The following is a 15,946-nucleotide window of genomic DNA, read 5'->3' as shown; positions in this document are numbered from 1 at the left end:
GTGCAGACAAATAAGGTTGCATTTTCATGTGATATATTTCGAGTTTTAGTCTTAATTTTATTATTATTTTGTTGAATTTAGTTTATGAATTAAATAGTTTTCGATTCCGTTTGTAAATTATTAACAATATATTTTATTACATATTTCAAATTTGTTACTAGATTAAAAAAAATTGGTGCGAGGAAAGACAACTTACAATATATTTATCAATCATTTAAATAGAATATCGTACAATAACAGTGTCAATTCAAGAAAAATACTTAGATTTGAAAGTTATTGATGGATTTGATTTATCAATTATCTATCATTTTTAAACGAAAAAATACGTGTTTGAAATATATGAATAATTGGATGAATATTTTATAATTTTTAATGATCGATGAACTGAATAAAATAATATCCTACAGTCGAATGAATATTTTATAATTTCTACTAATCTGTGATATCAACAAAACATCATATAGTCTCGATATACTCTTTGTTTACTTTACCCTTCTTTTCTAAACTAATACTCAATGTTGAGCCAAAATATAAGAAAAAAATTGTAGCCATTGATGTCAGTGTCAACACGACGCAAGCAGACCCAAACTTTATTAAGAGCTGCATTTTCGGTTTAAGAACTAATTCAACATCATTTTCTACGGTTCACGTGGCTTGTTGAAGTGACCCGACAATTGTGTAACCATCAACAACAATTGCATGGCACTTAACTTTGTCAGAAAGAGTTATTTAATGAAAATTATCCGAAATGGGGCTGATGGCCCAAATGGCTTTGGACTTGATTTCGAAAGCATTTATTTGGAGAATTTATGAGCAACCTTATGCTGAGTTACGACTGTCGAAATGGGTAGGCAGCAACCAAATGGCTTAGGACTGATTTCAAAAGCATTTATTTGGAGAATTTATGAGCAACCTTATGCTGAGTTACGACTGTCGAAATGGGTAGGCAGCAACCACCCACGCTAGCCTCACGAATTCCATCCTCTTTTGATTTTTGCTAAGACGAGATTTCATGGAAGATATCATATTTTGACAGTCAAAGATATTAAGGTAAATTATATATTTAGTCATTCAACTATCACTTTAGTTCTGTTTTTGTCACTTAATTATTATTGTTTTTTAGTCACATCTAACGTTACATTTGGTTCTATTCTGACCACCCGTTAATTAATTAATGTTGACATCTGACGTATCACTATAAGATAATGTCATGTCACCATTAAAAAATAAAAATTGTTACATTAGTAATTTTGTTATTTTTGCGACGAATTAAGACATAATTAAATAACATTAAATATGGTTTTAAAAAAATATATAATTAAATTAACAAACAAACCAAAACATGATAATTGAACAACTTTAATAAATAATTTAGTTAAAATATTATTGTAGGCAATGGATCAAGTTTACCCGTTACTCATGTTGGTATTTTTATTTACACGCTCAAGATAAAATGTTACTTTATGATCATTTGTTACATAGGTAGAATATTATTAATAATTTCATATTTAGTTCTTAATTTTTCAAATAATTAATATTTTGATTTTCATGTTTGTGTTAAGGATGGACATTCCTGTGAGGAGTATTTCGAGGTATTCAGAAAATGATTTCTGTGTTCTTTGAAACTTTAATTATATTAAATAATACATGTTTAATATTTTTTTATTAATTTGGGATAAATATAATATATTATATGTTTAAAGATAATTTTTAATTATTTGACATCAAATACTCGTATACTTAATAATCACGGTGTTCGAAATTTGGAAACAACATGTGAATATGGATATAATTTATGCCATGTAATTCTAAAAATTGAGTCAAGTGCTCGATGATGACTGATAAGAGTGAGTGGAGTGCTCGATGATAACTAGAATGTAATCTGTTAAACATTCAGTGTGCTCTAACGTGAACATTTAAATATAGGCAAAAAAGCAAGAGGTAATTGTACTTTTGAAAAAAAAAATCAATGTAACCCTCTTATTATTATTTTTTGAATGTGACCCTCTAATTCAAAAAATAAAATTAATGTGGTCCTTTTAATCAATATTTTTCGTCGTTTGACTATTACAGTGCTGACGTAATCGTTCATCTGCCACGTTTGAGTACCAATTTAGCTAGGGATAGCAATGGGTCGGGTTAGGGTTGGTTTTTGGTCAATCCGACAACCCGAAAATATGCACCCTCCACCCTAAATCCCGACCAAAAAAAATTTATATCCTACATCCGATAGGTTATGACCTTAAAAATATATATCCTCTATTCGACTTCGACCCAACCCAATTTTAGAGTATAAATCCAACATGACCTGACCCGACTCTGTATAAATTAAGGATTTAATTAAAAGAATATTTTTTAAGGAAATTACATTATTATCCTCGGGTTAGGTCAGAGTTTTTTTACCCTCTACCCGAACCTGACCCAACTCGACTCGACTTCACCCCTTAAAAAATCCAACCCTACCTGAATCCAATTTTTTAATAAAAAAATCTAATCCGATCGAGTCGGAACCCATCAGATGCGGGTGAAATTATCGTCCCTAAATTTAGCTTACCTTTCATGTTATCTGTCACATTATCAATCACCGTGGAATGTCACGTTAATACCATGAACTTTTACGTTAACACCATAACGGTGAATGACAAAAAACATTTGTCAAACGGTCCCATTAGACTTGTTGAGTTAGAGGGCCAATATGAGAGCCACCTTAATTTTCTTTTAAAGAACATATATCTCTGACGCTTTTTTCCCCCGCTTAAATTATACTTTTTAAAAGATCAACAAGCAGTGTATTGGTTCCTCGCGGGGAGAAATTGATAGTACGAGAATAAGGTCAGATACACCACTTTAAGGTTTAAAACATAATGAAAGTAGTACTAGATAAATATTTGTTTTTTAAAAAAAAAACCCTGATATTTCAAGCTCTGTTCTCGAATGAGATGGCTCTAGTGACTAGTTGGTGATAGAGTGCAGCCCCAGTGCAAGGTCCAACCCAAAAGATCAACTGTGAAAAAGGATGAAAAATGTAAGCTTATTTTACATGTCAAGCATATGAATCAAAGAAACAACAATGATAATACAAGTTATAATCAGGGATAAATATAAAAATACTATGGCGGTCGTACTTTTTCAAAGTTTTAAATATCTATATAATTTTTATGATAGAATTTTACCCCTTTTAAAATTTTATAATTTAATCTCCTAAAATTTAATATACTATTTAAAGATTCATGTTTGTAGGTAGGGGGTTCATTCGGTTAAAACGGTGGCCGACCGACCGACCGAATTAACCAAACTTTTTTTTTTCTTTAACCGTTAACCGAACCGAATTTTTTTTCAAACGTATTAACCGAACCGAATAAATTTCGGTTAATTCGGTTAATTTCGAATTAACCGATTTTTTTTTTAAATTTTCTAATTTATATAAAATTAAATATTTTTTAATTCAAAAAAGTTATAATTAATTTAAATAATAAATAATTATAAAATAAATTTTAGATAATTTTTTAATTAATTAATATTGATTTAAGTTTAAAAGTTATTGGATCTTAATATTAATTGGGTTTTTAATAGTTTGGGTTTAGCCATATGTTATATAATATATTTAATATTTTTTAATTAAAAAACAGTTTACAATTAATTTAAATATATATAATTATAAAATAAAAATTTATATAATTTTTAATTAATTAATATTGATTTAAGTTTAAAAGTTATTGGATCTTAAGTATTAATTGGGTTTTTAATGATTTGGGTTGAGCCCATATGTTATATAATATATTTAATATTTAAAATTTAATTTCGGTTAATTTGGTTAATTCGGTTAATTAATCGATTCGAACCAAATTAATCGTTAACCGAATTAAAAATTTTTTTTAACCGTTAACCGACCGAACTAATTCGGTAACCGAACCGAATTAACCGAACTAATTCAGTTCAGGTCGGTTTAACCGAATTAATTCGGTTTTGAACACCCCTTGACCTATACATTAAAGATTATTTAAAATCTTTCAAACTTGATTGTGCGATAAAATATGATCTTAATGAAACTATTTTACTTTAATTCATTTTCGTTCTACTTTCTCACATAGACGGAGAATATCGACACTGGTCAACAGTCAATCTATCATTGAGTGCGTTTTTCGTCTAAATTAGATGATATAAACCGTCCACAACCACCCTAATTCATTTGAGATATCATCAAAAAAGACCATGAGTGGAGCTCACTAGGCTCGAACAGGGGAGCTGGTGGTTCTTTGTAGATTGCAGTCCTTGTCTGTCTGTGCAGTTTGTCCCCATGGTTGTCTCTTTTGCCTTCCATTCGTTCCCCCTCAATGCAATGGAGAAAGAAGAGTTTATAATTTATAGAAAGGCTAAGCAAGAACCAATGAGTAAATAGCCACCGTTGGTCGGCCGGAAAGTGCCAAAAAGGCAAGCAGATAAGGTCAGCGATGATGTCATGATGTGAGGGTCTGAAGAGTCACACTTGAAGGAAAATAGAATAATGAAGAGTTTGAATATGCTAAAGATTCTTTCAATTGAGTTCAATGAAACAAATTGCATTATTTTCCTGTTTCGAGAAGAGAATATGGATTTGAGAGTTGCAGAAAGTAGAGTGATCAGAAATATGAGCATTATTTTCCTGTTTCGAGAATGGAGACTTATCTGTAGTGATTAACATATGTAGGGGCAATTTTATAAATGTCGAAATTATAGTTTCAAGAATTAAAAAAAAAGGATCCTTAAGGGATCGGGATTTGAACCCGATGTGAATCGACACGCAACCTTCTCGTCTGGAGTCATACGCGCTAAATATCTGTGTGCTAGATATTAATACAATAAGTAATTTGTTAAATAACTTTTTTCTAAATTTGTTCTGTTCAAATTTATGTGAATGTAAAAGAGTTATTTATTAATAAATGAGTTCGTCTATGTTTACAAATAAACTCAATTTATTCAAAAAAATTTACTTAATTAAGTAATACAATTAATTTTAATTTAATATATAATACATATATAAACTTTAATTTAATTTAGTTATACACATGAAAGTTTGATTTTAATATATACAATATGACGGATTTTAACCAATAAAAAGTCTTAATTATAAAAATAAGATAGAATAATCATTTGACCTTCGACTTTAAAACTTCTATTATTTTATCTTTTAAACTTTTATATTCTGTTAGATTAACCCAAATGTCATGGAAGAATAATTACGGTTTTAAACTGACGTAAAAATTTTTTTTTGTCTTTTCAATGTTATAAAGTATTAGAAAAATAATAATGAATAAAATAGCATTATAATTTTTGATAATATAATGGAAAAGATAAAATGGTTGATGTTAATATTTTAATAAGAATAAATAGCATTATAATTTTATCATATTTTGATCGATTTTGATAAAAAAATAAAAATTTAAGGGCCAAAAAGAATATAATAAATGTTTAAGGGCTAAAATGCTTTAGCTGATAAAATTAAGAGGCTAAAAGGTCATTCTACCTAAAAGCAAATAATTTTAAGGTTAACTTTATGGAAAAATATTTCAAAGTGTACATTCGGAATATTAGTTCATGAACGAAAAGACTAATTTTGAATGGATAAGAAAATGCAATTAGGACATTGTTTAAAGATAATTGCATCTTTGGTATTTCCTGGGTGTCTAATAGGGTTCACGTGTGCGTGTGAACTATGCGGTGACGTTTATCGGACCCTCGTTCCTTCAAAGGCAGCGAGGCGGCTCGTACCTTGGGCACAAATCTCCCCTTTCCTTTTTACAATACCTACCTTTCCTAAAATTTAACTATTTAAAAAATAAAAAATAATATTTTTTATACGTTACATAAAAAAAGACACTGTATCTCTCTCTTTCTTTTTTCCGTTCTCTATCTCTCATTTATCCATTTCGGAGTTCGCCGACATCCGCCGTATCTGAGCAGTTCGGAAGCTCTCTGCAATCTCCGTCGCCTTCTACACAGGTATAATCGAAACAACGCCGTTTTGTTTACGATTTTTTTTGAAACTAGATGTCTAACGTTAAAAGGGAAGAATCGATTTTGTACTATCTGTTAAGATGACTTTCAGGAATCGTTCTTTCGTTGCTTGTTCTTATCTATAGGATCGATTGGCGACGGAAATGTGTTTCGTTTTTTTTTTGATTTATTTTCATTCAAATTATTAGTTTCCGATTTTTAGCTGCTCGACTTTTTGAGCTAGGTAGGTTTAGGTTTTCTGATTGGTTCTGCAAATTAGTTTATGTTTGTTTGATGCTATATGTGTTCTTGTTTTAAAAGGTGTTTGGTTGCTGAGAAAAACGAATAGAGCTAATAAGACTAGATCAAGTATAGGAAAATGAACTGAATTTAATTTTGAATTATAAGGTTTTTCCGGTTATATCGGTGACTGATACATGCAAGAAATTAGGTCGGTGTTTATTTTGCATGCGATTTGTTTTAATGTAAATAACCGTTAGATCGAATGAAAGATGGCTCTGTTCTCTTGTTATCTCCCATAAGCTTGGTAGATGAAATTTTAGCTGCCACGTGGTATTTCGGTATTCTCATAAACGTTGAGCGGCCGAGCTTTCCCTCTTTGGTAATTTAAGTTACCATAAGTAGAATATCTCATTTTAAAAGTCAATTAAAGGAAGTATGTTTCTAAAATGGTAATAGAGGTGGAATGGTTTCTCCCATAAGCTTGGTAGATGAAATTTTAGCTGCCACGTGGTATTTCGGTATTCTCATAAACGTTGAGCGGCCGAGCTTTCCCTCTTTGGTAATTTAGTTACCATAAGTAAATATTCATTTTAAAAGTCAATTAAAGAAGTATGTTTCTAAAATGGTAATAGAGGTGGAATGGTTGTAATATGAGAAAATAATTCCGAGGTGATTGAATTCGAATTTGAGGTAGGGTCAATAAAAATTCAGGAATGGTGGTAATTCAGAAAAGGTAGTTTTGTAGGGAGTGGAGTACAGTTGGAGAAATAGGATGTACTGAAACACCTTTATTATTCATTGCAACAAAGACAAGTGGAATGCGGGTTGATGTACTGAGAGGATGTCAATTTGGTATAACGGCTTCATTGATCTCGTTTTATCATAAGCACACCAACAGTGGGGCTATAGCTGCACAACTCCTGCTTGTCTTGCTGCACCGAAAAATGAAAATATAGGTTTGCTTAAAGTGGAATGTTTGGTTCTTTAACGCAAATTCAGTAGAACCAAAGCATCTTTTCTGGTGAGAGAAAGGTGAGATAATCCTAGTAATGATTTAAATATTCAACTACTTTGCTATTTCCCCTGCAGTGTCAAATATTTTACTTCTGCTACTGGCTTTGACTTGATACTAGTGGTTGCAGTGGTAAGAATCTTGATAATGTTGAGATCCTTGATTTGTTTTGACAGTTCAATATTATTCAGTCTGATTGGTTTAACAGCGTATGTGAACGCTAACTCAGACATTTATAAAAATATGATTGGCAATCAGTTTATTTAGGTTCTGTGGACACCTTTTGGATATTTAGTTCAGGAGCTTAGGCGTATATCTTTGCAACATGTTATGTAATTAACTACTTAACTGCAGAGTTTGTCTATATTTTGATACAATTTTTATTTATGCAGTCATCTACTTAAGCTGAAATATCTGTTTGTAACTCTGCCACATATTTTCATATTGTTTTGGTTTGAACAGCTTCATGATCCAAATTTAAGTACTTCTTGAGATCTACTTCCAAAATCAATGTTCGTGCAAGTGGGAAAATTACATTGATAATACTACGCTGGGAAACTGTTACAGGTTGAGAATCTCTTTCACTTGAGAAGTGCAAAGCCGTTTGATCTACTGTATCCAAGCCTTGGAGCAGCAGAGAAGCAGGGTGTACAACTTCACTACAACAAGCTTTACAGACAGACCTTCTTGGTGTGTGAAATTTACTTTGAAATGTCAGAAGTGGATATAGCAGTCATTAAACCCGAGGTACGATTTTTTGAGTTCACTTCAGTCATAGAGTATCTATTTTCCTGGTGAAGTATGTCTTCATTTTTTTATGTTCACTTCTTTTACATTTTTGGTTAATCATTTTTATATAGTTCACAAAAGAGCATATCAATCCTTATGGATTCTGTTGTAGGTATAAAGGTATATTGTTCAAGGTTTTATTTATTTCCATAGCAACTAAATATCCTAGTTAACTAGGAAAGATTGAGCTCTGGTTTGATATTGACCAAATATTATGCAGTGAACAAAGTTGTTTGGTTGTATTTTTTAGCAATGGTGCGCAAAACTTGAATTTTTTATCTGCATAGTTCGAGTTAGGTATGGGCACCCGATTGGAATAATGTCCCGATATGGGCTTGGATGACATCTGAGTTTCTATTTGGTGATGGGCTGTATATAGTTTAGGGCACTGGTTTTTCTTGATTGTATCTTTAAGTTTTAATTCTGAAGTATTTCCGATTTGTTCTCAGACGATGAAGTCGTACATTTGGCTTCAAACTGCTGATGGCTCAATCCAACAAGTGGACATGAGGTAGCGATGTTTTGTCCCATGATATGTCATGAAATGATTCAAAGGGCATGGGATCGTCCAAGAATTGTGCTATCTCTCTTCCTCAGCGAGTCAACCCTGCCATGTTAAGCCTAATTCTTGATTATTGCCGATTTCATCAAGTGCCTGGTCGCTCTAACAAGGTAGGTTAAAAATGTTTCTTAACTAACTTTTACCTCTTATATTTGGTGTTATCATCTTGCTTTCTTAAAATAGATGTTTAATCTTTCTGGAGTGCATAAATGGAGTTAATTTTTAACTTCATAAGGTATAGATGGCTTTCTTTCTTTTGATAAGAGTGGAGGCCTCGTTAAAAAACCCCTTCATGATTAAAGGATTGCCAATAGGTGCTCCTTAATTAGCGGAAGGAGGAAAAGAGTGCCTCAAAATTCATTAATAACGGAAAAGTTACATAATGTTAAAACACAACCAACCCCCTTACAAAGAACAACCCGAAACACTCAAACAAACAACCTAAACAAAAAATAAAACTAACCAATACCAGCCTTAGCTAAGCTATCAGCCTCTATATTAGTTGTTCTATCAACCCATCTAATAACACCCTCCATTTCTCTAAACGTAGCAGCAATGTCCTTCACTAAATCTACATAAACAAGAGGACATCTATCTAATTCTTAACCCATTCCACTGCTAGTTTACTATCAGTTTCAACAATCCAACGATTCTTTAACCGCTGAAGAAGAGAATCAAAGAAATTAAACCCTTCTTAATGGCTTTAAGCTCCATCAAAATAGGAGGACCTGGTCCAGAAGCCTCTTTGAAGAACCCATCATCGCTCCAACCTCATTTCTTAATAACCACCTATACCACTTTTTCACCAATCTCCACTCTCAGCTGCATCCACATTCAATTTTAGATAACCCTTTTTTGATTCATTTCTTTTGCCACTTCGAATTTTGGGAAAAGAAAATATATACGTGTTCCTAGGATACTCGATTTCTTTTAGCAAACTGACACTGAGCTTCTTCTCCCATTCATTTGCGTATTTTATTTTTCTATTTGAAGGAGCGCAAGTCTTTTGACGAAAAGTTTATCCGAATGGACACAAAGAGGCTTTGTGAATTGACATCTGCAGCTGATAGCCTTCAGTTAAAGCCTCTAGTTGATCTTACTAGTCGTGCTCTTGCTAGAATTATTGAGGGAAAAAGCCCTGAGGAGATACGTGAGATATTTCATTTGCCGGATGATCTTACAGAGGTGTGTCTTGTGTTAGTTGGAGCTTCTTTATTTGTCATGCCTTTTCTTTTAATCCCTATTTGTATTTTTATTACTTATTTTGTTGGTTTAGGAAGAAAAGTTGGAGCCTTTGAAAAACGCATGATGATCCACGCATTCGACTGTTGAATAGATGTATGCAAAAAGAGGAAGGAACTAAAAGAGAGGCAGAAACTAAAGGTAACTGTATCTTCCTTATTTTTGGCTTTCCTCTGATTATTTTGTACCCTCTGCAATTTGACTTCTTTTAGAGCATTTTTCTGGTTGAGACGAACTTGCTTTGGGTCAATTAACTTCTGTAAGTGAAGATTTCTGTGTCTCAGAACGTTGAGTTGAAGAAGAGATTGTCGATGATCGTTCAGTTGATGACCTTTATCATTATTAATGGAGACAATGGAGGTATGCTTAAATTGTTCTGATATATATGTTTTTTATAACATTAAATTTCTATCCCAAAGGTTTTAGTTCTGTAAGCCTGCTCTGTTTCACGAGTATTTTGGTTTGTTCAACTTCTCATATGGCAAAATAGCCTTGATAGATAGTTTATGATGACCTCTTATCATTATTAATGGAGACAATGGAGGTATGCTTAAATTATGTTCTGATATATGTTTTTTTATACATTAAATTTCTATCCCAAAGGTTTTAGTTCTGTAAAGCCTGCTCTGTTTCACGAGTATTTTGGTTTGTTCAACTTCTCATATTGGCAAAATAGCCTTGATAGATAGTTTATTGAATAGATACCTTAGCTTTCTCCTAGAAAGAATAGTATAATTCAGTTCTGTTCTGGTTGCATCTTATGTGTCAATCTCAGCCTCAATGCCTGCAAAACTAGCCAAGAACTGACCAGCCAAAAACCTCCCCATTTTCCCTTCATTCTAGTACAAGTAACCCACCAAAAATAATGTTTACTAACTGTTAGGATCATAATAAACACATAAACTTAAGTATGAGCAGAAATCTAATAAATAGTAATAAACAACACAGTGTACTAAATTAGATTGTCACCTTGCTTCTACGAGTGTAGATCTTATGAACTGTAGGTCTAAAATTACCCGCTCCAACGATTTTCACCTGGTCCTCAAGGTGAAAATAGGGAAACTGAGCAGAAATGACCTCATAGGATTCCCTAGTAATCTCGAGTCAGGCGAGTCCTTCCATTTAATCAACACCTGGAGAACCATCCAAAGAATCGGTAATCTACCACACGTTCATAAGAACTGACCTTCCTTGAAGATTACAGGATGACCTGTTTTACAGGATTGTGGACAACTTCTTAGTGATCAGATAATAAAATGATTAATTTGCTCATTGTTTGTTTCCTTCATAATCATGTTGAGGTTCTTTATTTAGGAATCGTTTTCCAAAAACTAAAACTGGATTGAGATTTTACACTCCATTATGGATATCAACTTTATCAAGTAACTGACAAAGAGAGCTAATTACACGTGTTTGTTTGATAGTATTGACATCTGTACTGGCACATACGTTTTATGTGCTGGAATTATATAACCTTCTAAACTTGTTCTACTTAATGGATACCATAAACCTTGCCTCTTATTTTTCTTTTTCTAATTCTTTCTGAAGGCCTCATAGGAGGGAAGGGAATTATGTATTGCAGATTCTAAAGGGATTAAAACTTCGAAGGCTAAAAAGAAGAACCGAAGAAGAAAAGATCAGCAGAGCACATCTGTCAGTGAAGCCATTAAAACCATAATAAGGTGTGAACCTCATCATTATGTCTCTTTCATCTATCTTTGAATACCGAGTAGTTACTAAAGTTCCTCTCATGTTCCAGGAACCGAATGGTCTTAACTCAGTGTGCTGTAGTGCCGAAGTTGGTCAGAAAGTGGGCTGGTGTCGGTGCTACCTCGAACGTACATGATGTTGAAGATATTTTTTCCAGTAAGAATGAACTTGATGATGGTGATATTGATGACGAGATTGATCCGGCGCTGAAAGAAAAAATAGACAGGTAAAGATGGAGTTTTTCCTGGTAAATCTTCCTCTTCCTCATTGCTCCCCACTCCTCAGGAGCATTGAAGGAAAGAGATTTTGCTTTAAGCCTTGGTGTTTAATCTTTTTCAATTGCTGGTTAGTCATAGATAATTCATGATTTTGTGTTTTCTGGACTCTTGTTTTTATATTTTGATATATATTATAACATGGTGTTTTGTTTTGCAATCTTGGGAGGCAAAATAAGGGTTAAGTATATGTTGTGTCATTTATTCTTTCTCTCTCTTTCTTCCTTTCTCCTCAATTTCCTATTGATCTTTACAAGTAGGGTCCCACAGGATGAGCTCTGAATAAACATTGTAATTTCTGGACTTATAGACACTATGAGATGACTATTTTGGTCATGTGAATTTAGGGAAACTAGTAAGCTGACTAGCGAATGAATTAACAGTGTCACTATCTTATACTTTTTACACTATGTGGAGGAAATTCGTATAACCCAAATGATTTTTCTTTTTATATTTTGTTTAGGAGGTGGAAGATTTTGCCCGTAGATTGAATTCGGATTGGCCCGAAAGAATGCAAGAAATTCTATCTTTTGGCCATGAAAGGAAACCATTGCATTTTCTCTTAATGGAAATGGTTCACTAAGGAGATATGCAAGTACGTCACTATCCTTTTTCTATCACATGTCTAGCGTTGCTTGTAAATAATAAACTATTTGAACTTGCATCTGTGATTTTATGTGCTTTTACACCATGTCAGTTATTGTCAAAATGAACTATTTGAATTTAGAACTTGTATTTAAGATAAGCCTACATGTTTGCATTGTCGCCTATTCCCCCTGATGTCGAGTTAATGATTTTGCATGGTTTGAAGCTAAAACCGAACTTAGTGTTTCTTTTGTTTCCAACACAAGTTCTGTTTCATTAACAAGTAAATCTAAAGTAAATTATTTTTGTATCGATATCCAGATTCTGAGCAAAGATGAAGTGCATTTCCTCCGTTCGCTCACAGCATGAAGAGATTTTGATAAGAGGTTCTTCAGGTGGTTGAAAAAACGACCTACAAGGTCGTGAGATCCTTGGCATTGTTGATCCTTTGTAAGTTCTAATTGTTTTTTTTCCTTTTTAAATTAGCTCCTCAGTTGTGCTTAGTCAGTATGCAATTTTGGTTGAGGGTAACCCTCTTTGTATTCATTATAGAAAGGAATAAGAAGGGAACTGTGTTTTGTTGAGCCAGTTCTGGTCAGATCAAATTACTCTCCTCTTGCAACAAAAAACCCAAAGAAAGTGGCTTCGTTCATTAGTCGAACTTTCGCAACTCTGATTAGGGATGCATTTCACCCTAATTGATTGGTTCTGACTCATTCTTATTCGATAATTTTTTTGAACTGGGGTCGTGTTTATGGTGAAAAACCCAACTTGCCAAGATAAAATTTAAAGATAATTGCAATTATACACGTTTATATTTTTCAATATTAGGTCCTTATTTTGCTTAATGAAAATATATTTTTAAAATTAGGAGTGAATTTTAAATTTTGAAAAATACATGAATTGAAAATATCAAATAGATAGAAATTTAAGAATTCGTTTCTTTTTATGGGTTGAAATCAATGATGCCGCTCCACTCATCGCAATAAGCAAAGTAGAACATTAAATATTGTGTACCAGGCTGCAAGCTGAGCTGCCATATTTGGCTATGAAAAAATCGATTGTCTAACCAAACAGTGCAAAGATGGCCTGGTGCTTGGACCCAGAGTTTGTTATGCTGAATTAGACCCAACATCTTGTGGAAATCACAACCAAAAGAGTGGCTGGGTTTAGACATTGCCAGCTTTAGGTTCTTTTAGTTTTTGTCCACCATGAGGTGAAATGTCCTTTCAATATAGTATATTATAATATCCTTTTTATTTCAGAAAAAAAGAGAAAGGATTCTAATTTTTTTTAGTTTTTTAAAAGAGCAAATCAGCAAAAGATATGTATTAATTATTTTATTGTTGATTATAAGCGCTTTCGTGGCCATTCACCAAATTATTTGTTTCAGTTTTGGGAATTTGGAAACTATTTCAGCTGTGGCAAAGATCGGATACGAAAATATATTTAAAATATATAAAAAATCATACGAATTTATAATAACTGTGATAAATTTTTATACCTTAGGTTGTTAACGTAATAAAAGTATAATTATAAAATACTAATAAAACATGCGAGTCTCTTTTCAAGTTTTCTTCACAGGCCACAAAAGAATCAAAACATAACTCCTAATTAAACGACCAGTGTGTATTAAAAAAATTCAAGAATCAAAACAAAAAATTATTATCAATTACATTACCCTAAGAGAAACTTTACGAAGTCTTCTCGCACATATATCAAATAGGTGGTTGACACGCGTGCCATCTCCACACGTGTGACTCCACCGTGAAAGACGGTGCATGAAATAGCCCTCCATGCTGACTGGTATCCATCCAAGTGAGGGCCCGTCAGTGCCGTCCGTCCAAAGAAAACCCTGTCACTCGGGTCCATCCTGCTCTGACACGAGCTTGTTTCAATGGCTAGAAGTGTACGTAACCAAAATATTTTTTTTATTATTTATGTTAGATAGCCGAAAAATTATTTTTTAGAAAATATTTTTCTGTATTTAATAATTATAATTAATTTTATGAAAAATATTTTTTTTTATGTTTAATAGTTTAATTGATTTTCTTACTGTAATTGATTTTCTTAATTACTTTATATTTTTTCGCAAAATGTTTACTATCTAATTTTTCGTAATTTTTTTTTTACTTTTCACTTAAGTGTATAACCAATCAAAAAATATTTTTATTTAAATTAATTTAATATTTTAATATCATTTTAAATACTAATTATTAAAATTAGTATTATTATAATATATTTTTAATAATATTATATTTTGAATGTAGTAATACATAAAAAAATTAATATAGTTAATATTATCTATTATTTTTTATAAATATAATTATTAAATTAATAATGAGACACTAGGTCCCTTAACAAAGTTAGGGTTCGAATCCTGGTGTTTGCGAATGGAGCAAACTGGGTTGAAAGTGTCACCCTCGCCTTTGCAGTACCCAATCTGAATTAGTCAGTCAATATATCGGATACCAATTATTAATTCAAAAAAATTTATAATTAATAATATTAATTTATGCATTACTCATGTTAGAGGATGCAAACCCTCAATTTATCGTCCAAATACATTAACCCATTTGAACTAAAACAAAAAAAATATATTTCTTATCAAAATTAAGATAAGATTCAATATATCAGTACAATTAATAAATAATAATGATAAAAAACATATCTCTCCACCAGCTTTCTGGTCAATCAATAATCATTATCTTCTAATTCTGTGGGATATCACGATGATTTTTCCTTTTATTTATCACCTAATTAATATATATATATCATTCTATAATAATAAAGAAATATTATTTAAAAATAAATTTAGTCTTGATACCTTGACAGTAATAGAAAGACAATGAGTCATTCACGATCGGGCAAAAAGGTATGCGGTATCATGACCACGATTGGAAAAGCACGAGACACCTGTCAATAGCAGCTTACTATATTTTATCGATCGACACATTTCTCTAAATAAAATACCAACCCGCAGACCTTCAGCTCAATGTCAGCTTCTTCAAAATCAATGAGATGTTGCAACCACATATAATGCACATGATTCCGAGATTTGTCTGGCATCATATCCCTCCAATGAGTTGTAGATATATGCCCGACAAAATGCTTTGCGTCGTCCTCTGAACAATTTTCGAACAACTCTTTAATTCATTTTTAGCCACAGTAATCTTATTTGACCACCGTTGAAACTGAGTGACGTCTTCCCAAGATACTCCATGCATAGACCCCCAATCATCATTTGCCACATCACATATGACAGTTCCATCTACCGATAGCCCGAGTTGTATTGAAACATCCTCCAATGTAATCGTGCACTCCTCACATGGTAGATGGAACGTATGTGTCTCTGGCCTCCATCTCTCAATGAGTGCAGAAATCAAAGTGAGTTCAAGTTTACACCTCCTTTAACTTTTGCTAAGTAATCGAATCCAACCATAGACAAATATGACCAGATACGCCTCAGTGTTGTCATCTTTTGATTGCAAATAAAAACTTCTAATATACGATCAGTTTCCTAACAAATAAATTATGAGCATTAGAATTTGAACT

At 32.4% G+C, this 15,946-nt stretch overlaps 1 pseudogene; it reads left to right on the top strand.

Annotated features, from left to right (window-relative positions):
- The first annotated feature begins 5,788 nt into the window (after window positions 1–5,788).
- On the top strand, window positions 5,789–12,229 carry LOC120132965 (annotated as a pseudogene).
- The last annotated feature ends 3,717 nt before the right edge of the window (window positions 12,230–15,946 follow it).

The sequence above is a fragment of the Hibiscus syriacus genome, unplaced genomic scaffold (assembly GCF_006381635.1).
Source record: "Hibiscus syriacus cultivar Baekdansim isolate YM2019G1 unplaced genomic scaffold, ASM638163v2 tig00110570_pilon, whole genome shotgun sequence".
Taxonomy (NCBI): Eukaryota; Viridiplantae; Streptophyta; class Magnoliopsida; order Malvales; family Malvaceae; genus Hibiscus; species Hibiscus syriacus.
Note: the sequence above shows the minus strand (reverse complement) of the source record. Positions and strands in the feature narration are given on the sequence as shown.